Source organism: Humulus lupulus, chromosome 3 (genome assembly GCF_963169125.1).
Source record: "Humulus lupulus chromosome 3, drHumLupu1.1, whole genome shotgun sequence".
Taxonomy (NCBI): Eukaryota; Viridiplantae; Streptophyta; class Magnoliopsida; order Rosales; family Cannabaceae; genus Humulus; species Humulus lupulus.
The window spans coordinates 18752682-18764955 of NC_084795.1; positions in this window are offsets into that span (position 1 = coordinate 18752682).

The window sequence follows — 12274 nt, forward strand, 5'->3', positions numbered from 1 at the left end:
TAGTGAAATAGTCGACGGCAACCACGGCATACTTGACGCAGCCTGTAACGACCCAAAATTGTTGTTATGGCTTAAGGGCCCTGATTAGTGCGGCGGGAGGGCATAATTGGTTTATGTGAGAGTTTATTGATTTAATGCATGATTATATGATAAGCATGCTTGAATGATTATATGAATGTAATTGTGGTTAAATGTTATATCTGTGAGAACCACATTATTATGTGGGTAGATTTGCAGTGTGCGACTTGAGGCGATCCTAGGGAGCTAGATAGCGGGAAAAGTCACAACGGGGCTTAATATTTGACTTTGGGCAAGTCAGGGGTATTTTAGGTATCGGATGGTTATTTAGACTATCGTGTTATGGAAATAAATATATTTGAGGTTAGGAGACTTAGGCGGGAATATTGGGGAATTTTACCGTTTTGCCCTCGGGGACGTTTCCGGTACCCCGAGCCTCGGGATTGACTTAACTGACTAAAATTAGACTAAGTTAATGGAAAGCAGTAGAACAAAAGACACAACCAACCCTTTAGCATATCTTCTCCTTCTCCTCTTCTCTTTCTTTTCTCTCTTAAGGAAACTACAGAAAATCTAAGGACAACTCAACTGGAAATTCTATGTTTGAGCTGAATTTGTGAAGGATTAGCTTAGTTCTGACTAAGGGACACTCAACCAGGATCAAGGTAAGAATTGAGTTTTGTTTTTGGATGTTAGAATTCTGAGTTTTGGCTGAATATTAAGGTGTTTATGGTTTTGATGTTTAAGGGTTGAATTGAAGCTGAGAGCTTAGGTTTTAGCTCAGAAATTGTTAAGGAAGTGGTTCAGCAAAGAAGGTAAGCTTCAATTTGTAATTTAGAGGTTAAAATCTGAGCTTGCATGACTGGTTTTTGGTGTTTTGAGGTGCTGGGTTTCAGGAATCAAAATGGAATTTTAGTAGGTTTTTAAGCTGGATTTCTGTTGGATTATGTTGTTAGAATCATGTTAAAAGTTTTGTGATTAATGGGTTTTGAATTAGGGTGCTTTGGGATGGTTTTGAATGAGGTTAGGATGCTAGAAATGGTGGATTTTCTGGGCACGAAGGGTAGGGTCGTGGCTCTGTTCTAGAGCGCTGCGGCCCTACGAAGCAAGGAAGCCAGGGAGGCTCGGCCAAAGGGGAGCGCCGCGGCGCCACAAGGCAGGGCCGCGGTGCGTGTCTGCCCACTAAGGGGCATGGGTTCTATTTTAGGGGCGGGCCGCGGCTAGGTTTCAAGGGCCGCAACCCTTGGGTGCATTCTTGATCTTTTGGGGATTTTAAGCGCGGGAATCTAACCTAGGGTGCTCGGGATCGATTTCACCACCGTGTTTGGTGGATTCGATGTCCCGGAAGCTAGCATTGTACTCGGAAACTTTTATTTGAATATTGATGGAATCCATTACCTTGGTTGTGACTAGGTGTCAAAGCTAGGGCTCGGGAAACGAATTGTGCTCGAGGGACGTCGCTCGTTGTCAGTGAACGTATAAATTAAAGGTAAGAAAACTGCACCAAGTTGTGTAATTGTAATGGGACTAAGGGTTCCCTAATATGCCATGTAAACAGTAAACCAACGGCCTAAGAGTGCCAAGGTTAAACTAGCGCATAGGGCGCAGCTCGGCCACTGGTAGCCGAGGACAGCTTATTATGCACTGAGCTCGGTTTAAGCGGACCGGAGTCAGTGGGGTAAACAGAGGGTGCGGCCTAAGTTGTCGGCCCTGATTATCATGTAACTTGATTGTTATTAATGCTTAGTTGCATCTTTGATTCTGAATACGTGCTATGTGGTTAATATGAATATTGAGTGTTTGATCATGCTTAAGGGATTATTCATCTGTTATTGTCGTTTGTGATGCATATTATGTTTTATTGCTGGGCCTTGGCTCACGGGTGCTACGTGGTGCAGGTAAAGGCAAGGGCAAACTCGATCAGCCTTGACTAGGAGAGCTCTGCGAGCTGAATGTACATGACCAGCTGCTCAGCCGCCACGGTTGAGGGGAAAGCAGGAACGGGGGAACCAGAAATGTCTGTTTTGCCTTAGAATGGCTAATGGTTGCCTGTATTTTGGAGATTTTGTAAACCAACTTTTAAACACTGTTTCTTTTTTTTGGGATCCCATGTGTAAAACTGTTTAATTATATAAAGTGTATCTTCTGAGACCAAAACCCTTTTTAACCCTAGCACATTCATGGTTAGCGGCACGTTTTTAATTAAATGACTTGATTAGCAAGTCATGCACCTTTATAAGTACACGGTGTAGCGGTCTTGGCTATCCAGGGCGTTACACCGCCCGTCTCTGTGGGCAAAGATCCGATCAAATCAATGCCCCAAACTGCAAATGGCCACGAACTTTGCATCTGTTTAAGCTCATTAGAGGCTGCTCGCGGGATTTTGGAGAACCTCTGGCACTTGTCGCACCTCCGTACAAACTGCATCGAATCTTCATTCATCATGGGCCAAAAGTTTCATTGCCTCAGTATCTTTTTTGACAAGCTTTGCCCCCCAGCGTGGTCTCCACAAAAGCCTTCGTGTACCTATTTCATCAACTCTTTGGCCTTCTCTTTCGAAATACACCTGAGGAGTGGCATTGAATATCCCCTTCAGTACAAGATTCCATCGACCAGGATATACCTAGCAGCTTGTCGCTGAAGGGTCCTAGCTTTGTTTCTGTCCGTTGGTAATATGCCTTGCGTTAGATACTCTATATATGGTGTCATCCATGCATCCGTCATCTGGATCACCATAGCGGTCTCTTCTGCTTGGATGCTTGGCATTGTTAGCCGCTCAACCGGCACTATATTCAGAGTATCAACATCCTTCGCACTTCCTAATTTGGCCAAAGCATCAGCATTGGAATTCTAGTCGCGAGGTACTTGCTAAAGACTGTATTTGTCGAACTGAGCCAATAGATCTTTTGTTTTGTTCAGATAGGCAACCATCTTTAAACCTCACGCTTGGTATTCTCCCATGACTTGATTCACCACCAGCTGAGAATCACTGTAGATGTCAAGCACTTTTATATTCATGTCCCTGGCTAACCGCAATCCAGCGAGTAGTGCTTCATACTCGGCCTCATTGTTAGAACCAGTGAAGTCAAACCTGATTGCGCAGTGAAATCGATGCCCCTCCGGCGTTATCAATATCACTCCTGCCCCAGCGTGGCACTCGTTAGAAGAACCATCTGTAAATAATTTCCACGTGGGAGCTTGGTTTTGACATTCAGGCTCATTAGGCTCTTTAATCTGCTCGCCATTCGTAAGTTCAGTGAATTCTGCAATGAAGTCAGCCAAGGTTTGTCCTTTTATCGCTGCTTGCGGCAAGTAAGATATATCGAAATGCCCAAGTTCGACTGCCCATTTTAACAGTCTACCTGCAGCCTCTGGTTTTTGCAGGACTTGTCGTAGAGGCTGGTCGGTCAAAACCGTAATTGGATGAGCTTGAAAGTAAGGCCGCAACTTCCTACAGGCCAAAACTAGTCAATAGGCTAGCTTCTCGATGGGCGGGTACCACTGTTTTGCTCCAATTAGCCTTTTGCTTACATAGTAAACAACCTTCTGCACGTCTTCTTCTTCCCTTACTAAAACGGCACTAGCAATGTATCTTGTGATTACCAGGTAGATGAACAAAGTTTCTTTATCGACCGGATTTGACAGGATGGGTGGTTGCGCCATATGAGTTTTTAGTGCTTGAAAAGCCTGTTCGCATTCCTCCGTCCATTCAAATTTTTTATTGCCTCTAAGTAGATTAAAGAATGGGATGCACTTATCTATTGACTTTGAAATGAATCTACTAAGAGCGGCAATTCTTCTGGTCAAGTTTTGAACATCCTTAATCTTTGCTGGCGATTTCATGTCGATCAGGGCTTTGATTTTCTCGAGATTGGCTTCAATTCCTCTCGAGTTAACTATAAATCCCAAGAACTTCCCTGATCCTACTCCGAAAGAGCATTTAAGGGGATTTAGCTTCATCTAATATTTGTTCAAGACGCTGAAGCACTCCTGCAATTCCTTTACATGCCTTTCTGCTTTCTTCGACTTGACCAACATGTCGTCAACGTAGACCTCCATGTTTGTACCGATCAGTTCCTTAAACATGTGGTTGACGAGTCGCTGGTAAGTCGCACCAGCATTTTTCAAATCGAAGGGCATCACTTTGTAACAGTACAGCCATGTATCAGTCCGAAAGCTAGTGTGATCCTCATCATCAGGGGGATGCATACTAATTTGATTATAAATGGAGTATGCGTCCATGAAAGAGAGGATCTCATGTCCTGCAGTGTCATCGACCAGCTGGTCAATTCTTGGGAGTGGGAAACAATCTTTGGGGCAGGCTTTATTTAAGTCTGTAAAATCCACGCACGTACGCCACTTGCCATTCGACTTGGGAACTAGCACGGGATTAGAGACCCACGATGGATAAAACGCCACCCTGATGAACTCATTCTCCTTCAGCTTCTCGACTTCTTCTTTTAAGGCCCTTGATTTATCTTTGTCGAGTAGCCTTCTTTTTTGTTGCACTGGTGAAAAACTCTTATCGATGTTTAGGACATGGCTGATGACTGCAGGATCTATCCCAACTATGTCTTTGTGCGACCAGGCAAAGACTTCCTGATTCCTCTTTAAAAATTCCACCAGTGCTCGTTTTGTTGTTGTCTCTAAGTTTTACCGACTTTCACAACCCTGGTCGATTTTTCTTCATCGAGTTGGACCTCTTCAAGGTCTTCGATGGGTCCAACTTCTTCCTAAAAATCCCCAAAGCGAGGATCTAAATCCCTATCCTCACTTTGCGCAATGCCCTATTTGGTGAGATTATCACCTGAGTGGGCCTGAGCATCAGTTTCCATTTGCAACTCTTTCCCGCGAACATCTCTCGATACACCTTTCTTCGCCTTGGTGATCAAGGCGTTGTAGCACTCCCTCGCTTCCCGCTGATTTCCCAATACGCAACCCGTCCCTGCGTCTGTTGGGAATTTCATGGAGAGGTGCCATATCGAGGTGACGGCTCGTAAGTCGACCAGAATCGATCTCCCAATTACAGCATTGTATGCTGAAGGACAATCAACTACTATGAAAGTAGTGAGTAATGTCCTATTAGCAGGCGCAGTACCTGCCGTAACTGGAAGCCAAATCGACCATGTTGGGGCGAGCCCTTCACTGGAAAAATCATAAATGGTTTGGTTGCATGGCTCTAGGTCTTTGACAGACAACTTCATTCTTTCCAGCGAAGACTTGTATAGGATGTTAACCGAACTTCCTGTGTCGACCAACACCCTTTTCACCATCATGTTGGCAATTTGTACGTCCATGACCAGCGGATCGGAGTGTGGGAATCGTACGTGCTGGGCATCGTCATCAGAGAAGGTTATCAATTCATCCTCTGTACGAGCCTTTTTTGGTGCTCGATCTTCCACACTCATCATCTCGATGTCCTGGTCGTGGCGTAGGGTTCGAGCGTATCGTTCCCTTGCCTTCCCACTGTCTCCTGCAAGATGTGGGCCTCCGCAGATGGTGAGTAAAGTGCCTGCCACAGGAGCTGGTTGTAGAGGTGGCGAGCGTTGGCGTGCAGGCGCCTGCTCGTTACCACCTTGAGCCTCTCGCTGAGAACCTCCTGCGGCTCGCACATATCTTCTCAAATGTCCCTGCCTTATCAGGAACTCAATCTCGTCCTTCAACTGGTTACATTCATTGGTGTCGTGCCCGTAGTCATTGTGAAAACGACAGAACTTCGTTGTATCTCTCTTGGAGATATCTTTCCTTATAGGTGCGGGTCGTTTGTAAGGCACGCTTGAGCTGGTTGCCTGGTAGACTTCAGCTCGGCTTTCGACAAGGGTCGTGTAGTTGGTGAATCTCGGCTCATATCGATTGCATTTGCGGCGCTTACTCTCAGAAGCCGAGGGTTCATTATTCGCCCGCTTTCCACCATTCCTACCATTGCCATTCCCGTTGTCTTTGCCGTTGCCATTGGGTTTTTCCGACTCGTTGGCAGCTTTTGCGGGTTCTTTGGGCCCCTTGTCTTTATTTGGCGATTTCCCTTCGTTGGCAATCACATCTTCGAGCTTGATATATCGATCAGCCCGATCCAAGAACTCTTGGGTACTTCTAACCCCATGCTTTCTGAGGCTACTCCAGAGGGGTGAATGGCGCCTAACTCCAGCAGTTAGAGCCATCATCTTACCTTCATCGCTCACTGTCTTGGCTCCAGCTGCAGCTCGCATGAAGCGTTGGACATACTCTTTCAAGGGCTCTCCCTCTTTCTGTCATATCTCGACCAGCTGGTTGGCCTCTGTGGGGTGTACACGACCCGCGTAGAACTGTCCGTAGAATTCCTTCACGAACATTTCCCAAGATACTATACTAGCAGGAGGGCATCTTTCGACACATTTTGTATGTCCATTTTTATCTCAAACTTATTAACGTGAGATACTGGGTCTTCGTACCCGTCAAAATTTGGCAATGTAGGCAACTTAAACTTACTGGGAGTTTCAGCCACAGCAATCCTCTGTACGAAGAGGGTGCCCCTCCTCCTATCGTACTCGATATGGGACGTTTGTCCCCCGACCAGTTGTTGTACTGCCTGGTTCAGGGCATCAATCTGAGCCTGAACTGCTTCCGAGATTGCTGGGGCCGCTGGTGCTGGGGGAGCATACTCATCGTGCCTCTCACGACGGTCGTTAAGTATGTCTCTAAGATCTTCGTCTCTGCTCGCTAGCTCCTAGCCGGCTAAAGACGTTCGGCTGCCTGGGTTGCCCCCCAGCATTGTGGCTAGCTGGCCTATTTTCTTTAGGTGGGGGGCTTCTGCCTCCACCTCTTTCTTCATTTCTTCGGCCAGCGTTCCCTCTGCCGGAATCAGCTTCATTATAGCCATGGCTATCTCAGAATTGTGGCTGACTATGGCGCGACCGGCTGTTCACGCTATTTCCTCCTCGGGGTGGCATCTCTCGAGCGTCAGGGGGAGGCATGCGCTGGTCGTTGGGTCCCCGTGCATTGTTATGTCGTGGAGGGTCCCTGACCACAGAGCCTGACTCTGTGTTCCTTTTGTTGGCAGAAGGACGCTGTCCCCTGCTCGGTAGATTCGGCTCTTCATCCCTTAGGCGTCTAGGCTTGCGGGGCGGTTGCCAGACCCTATTCTGCCTCGGGTGCTGGGGATTGCCTCGACCAGTCTGGGATGGAGGCTGCTGCTCAGGATCCCTAGGTGGGACATCATCCTGGGCCATAGACGGCTGCTCCAGACTTTGAGGGCTTATTGGCTGGAGCAGAGGGCTTGGATTGGGACCTCTTTGAGGTGGTGCGCTCGGTGGCTGATCTGGCTGGGAGGCTGGTACAGCTTGACTCCTAGCCAGTTGAATGACTGCTTCAAGGGCGGCCATGGCATCCCTCTACCGACGATCCATTTCCGACTGCCGCTCACTCAGCTCTTGGTGATGGCGTTCTATTTCTCTTTGTTGTAACGCCATCGTCTCTGCAGCATTCTCTTGATTGGCCCTCAGATTAGCCAACTCATCTTGCAATACTCCCAGCGTTGCCCTCAGTGTTTCGAAATCTAGTTCCTCCTCATCAAACTCCAAATGTGGTTCATTCTCGGCCACATTTGGGGGAGGAGGTTGGGATGGTGCAGCGCCAGCAGCCTGTCCAGTCTTCTTGGATGTTTTCGCCATTAGATTCTTTCACAGTTCTTTCCCAAACTCTCAATGAAAGCACCAGAATGTTGACCATCGATTTGGCCAACGACACGGAGTTAAATGTACAACAAAGTATAAAGCAAGAATGAGAAAAATGATCTAACGGAAAGGAAGAAAACACCAAGGAATTATAGTGGTTTGGCCCCAAAGAATGGTAATGACCTACGTCCACTTAGTGATATTGTTATTATTGAATCTCAAAGTCATGGTCAAAGAACTAGGGTTCTTGAGTTTCACAAACCTTGAATGTATTACAATAAGACGATGTACAACTCACTATAGCTCATTTTTCTCTCAATATTTCCCAAAAAGATTCAGGAATCAAAAATCCAAAAGTCCCTTCCTTGAGCTATTTCATGCATATTCATAGGCTCAAGGAGGGTTACCCATGCCAACGTGCCCTATCTTTCCTTAATAATCGCGTATCAAGATAATAATGAAGAAATATTCAATGCTGATATTATAAGATTATAGCTTAAGAATGAAATAAATTAGGTTATACGACCAACCTGGTCGTATCAAAAATTAACCTTGACGATGCGATGTGCTTCTGGTCGATAGTTGAGCAGTACTTTCGCCACGTGTCAACCACGTGTGAGAAATTCTCGCCACGTCATCAACAACCATTTTTTGGGTAAACAAAGAAAAACATTAAGAAATAAAGTAGAATTTGTAAAAATTCAAATAAGAGATCTAGATGAAATTAAAAATGATCATTTAAAACGAACTTGTAAGATGTCTTTGCAGATAATAAAATGAATTAACTTACAAATAACATTATTAGAAGTTCAAATAAGAGATTTAATATACGTATTTTCTATTCTTTCGCAATAAGCCCAGCCTTAAGAGGCTTTAGAAAATATCTGGTATCAGAGCCTATTAAATCTAGGCTTAATAAAAATGTTTAAACTTAAAAAACAAATCGAAAATGAAGATGATAAAGATAAACGAAAAGAATTAACTAAACTAATGAATTCAAAACACGAATTAAACTTTCTAGAAATGCCTCCTAATACATTAATATAAGAAGGAACAATAAATGTATCAACACAACCTTTAATTTGTGATAATGGAAAATTAAAAACTATACATAGAAATTTCATAGATACCCTAGAAATGAGATACAATCTAGGCATAATTAACACACAAAACCTAATATAAACAGAATGCATAATGGAATAAATTTAATACATAACAACATTAATAATATAGCGGAAGTAATAATCCTTTTAATAAAACAAAAAATATGAAATTCAAATAGAAGCCATATTTGAAGAAAATTTAACAAAAATAATAACTTAATTAGAACAAAATAGAGAAAACTTAAGAAATCTAAATTATGAAATAAACGATTTACAAGATAAAAAATATGACACTATTTTGGAAAACCTAACTAGAATAATTAATCTAATAAATGAAAACAAATCAAACAATCTTTTAAAACAATTTAAAGAAGAAATTAAAATGGAATTAAAAGCAAGAAAAAAATAAGTTTTAGGATCTACAGACTAAAATGAATGATATAAAAAGAGAATTAACAGAATTAAAAACTATAGCTCATGATTTATCATAAACATCAAAAATTATAAAAGATAGTAAAAAAAACATATTTAGAATATTTAGAAAAGAATTAGAGTGATCCCAATTTTAGTAAAGAATATATTCAAGGAAAATTTACACCTACTAAGCAACAGGAATAGATAGATTTATGAAATGTCATGGATCCTCTAAATTACCTCATTTTTTTTCATACATTTGTTCTACAATTAAATAATATATCTGACATAGTATATGATATATTAAGTCAACTACAATATGATAAAGAAAAAATATTAGAAGAAATAAAAACTAAAACAGATGAAATTCTTAAACTTTTAAAGGATAAAAATATTAGTCTAGAAGAATTTAAGAAATTTATGGAAGGATATAATAAAATAGATATAGATCTAAGTGAGATAAATAAAAAATTAGATAATCTACATATAGCACCAAAACCATCTAGAGAAAGAAAATTAGTACTTTGGGTTCCTCCTTCCAAAGAAGATAAACCATACTTTTATGGACCTCTGTAAAATGGATCTACTAGACCAGATAGAATCAATAAATAATATGATAAAATCATTAAAAATAATTGACGAAGAAAATAATCAAAGATATGAAAATAGAATCTATAATAAGTAATTGTCCAACAGAGCAAATGCTAAAAAATATAAAGAACAACAAGATATAATATATCAATAAAGTTATGAGGAAGAAGAATTCTTTCCCATAGAAGGAGAGTTACCCAACTAATTATCCTCCTCCTAAAACAAAAAATATAGATTCATTCGATAACCATGGAACATTTGATAGAGTTCATATTCAATCCTATGATCCAAATCCATATGAAAATAATCTAAGAGGTAAAAGAAAACCTACTGATAATCCATATTATAAACGCAATGTTCAATCTATATACATAAATTATATAATGCTTCTCCAGGAATATTAGATTTAGATTGCTGTGAAAAATAAAATTAAAATATTAATAGAATGGACAAATATACAATGTTTACTATTATATTCAGAAAGTATGTTAAATGAAAACCAATCTGAAGAATTTCGGTGGAACTATTTATTTAGTAGAACCACAAGAAATGTTAATTAGTATTTATCACAAAATAAAACATTAATTCAAGTAAATACAAATAGGAACTAAACATAAAGAAGTTGTAAATGCACAAAATAAGAGATATATCCTATTTGGTCCAGAGAAACTTCTTTAAGATAGGATCATGAATGACATCGATCCATTCCTGGTGCTCCTGGAGCTTATTGATGATGGAATCAATGGGGATTTCATTCTTTAGCAGGTCCCCTTTTTTCTTGTGCTTTCTATTTGCCTCGCCTTCAGCAAGTATTTCGGCTCTTGAAAATTCTCCCCATGTGTAAGGGTCCTTGTCTTCCTTAGTGAGATACCCACAAATTACACCCCACCCCTTATGAAACTTTGTATAGCATTGACTTCCTTCAAATTCGGGGAAGGCCCTTTGTACAGCTTTGCTGGCGGTGTATCTTGAAGCACTTATATTTTTTACACCAATATGCAAATGAAAGCCTTCTCCTTTGTGATTTTCCTTGGCAACAATTATGGCAGTACACTGGAAAATTTGACTGATTCTTTCGGCAGCTTCCTTCTTAGTAATCTCTTTCATTTTCTCTGCATGAGAAAGAGTAATCAAAAGGAATTCCCTTAGAGAACTCCTAGTTACGTTTTTGCTTTGATCGTTCTTGATATTCAGGGAATGGTTTGGGGGCCGAGATTTCAGATACGTGGGGCCCGCATAGCCCGTTGATCAATCAAATGATCGGCTGATGGGAGAGTTTTGCCGTCGCACAGTGAGTACTATATGGCACTACCATGGTGGATGCCTTGTGGGCAAGGTAGTTGATCGCAATTTCAAGGTTATTGGGATTGATGCTCTCCGAGTTGTTGATGGTTCGATATTCACTGTATCACCAGGTTGTTATAACTCACCCAGGCTACTCTTTGGATGCTTGGACGGTAAGTGTTTGTTGTTATCTGAATGCTTGAGTGTTGCAGGATTGATGACTGTGAGAGGGGTTGAGAATTTGTTGGTTTGTTTTGGCAGGTATGTTGGTATGAAGATACTCAGAGAGAGAATGAGATAGAGTTGACCATTTACCCTGTTGTGCCAAAAGGAACTAGTTGCTTACTTTGTTGCTAATCTGCCAGCCATCTACCAGTATTTCCTCTTCTGCTTCTGTTTTTGGGTTTGTTTTTCCTGTGATGTGTACTTCTGTCTTTGAAGATACAGAGAAGGCTAGTTTAGGAGTCTCATTTTGTTGATTGATTCATTCAAAGAATAAGAGTGTATGATAAGAAACTGCTGTTACTTGTTGCAGAAATTAAAGTAGCATTTTACAAAGTGCTTTGATTGATTAAGATGAAAACTTCACGCAGGTTGTGTATGTCACCTATATTTGTTATTCTATGATTTATGAGTTGGACTGGGCCTCCATGTGTTTGTCTGTGTGTGGTTTCTGAGCTAGGAGCGCTTGGAATTTGAGTCCTACTCATATACTTTCAAATGGTAGCTCTTGACAGTCGGCTTTATTGATATTTAGAATTTTAAGAGAACGTGAAGTCTAAGATCATCGAAGGTGGGTTCGGCTTCTTTTTATATAAAAGTTCCTTTAGAAAAGGAATCAAATGGGGCCCGAACCTAGCAACATTCAGAAGGTCATACTGCTGGTGGAAGTTGCACAGCGAAAGGCAGTATGACATGATCCTTAGAGTTATATAGTTGCTTATTGTGGGAGATAAGTGATCCGTTCCTCTAATTGATCGGGATTGTTACCGACGTTGGATCTTTTTCGACCAGATTACTAGTGAACAGGTAACTGTAATGATGCGCAGAAAGCACATTCTTTCTAGCATGCGATGTCTTCGGTATTGGCATCTTTCCCGGGAGAACTAAAGCAACCTCTATCTATTAACGACCACTTGGGAATTGCTAGCTCGCATACGCTAGTTCGTTCGTACGCCCTGCTCGATCTACAGCTAGGGAAGTGAAAGGAGCAAG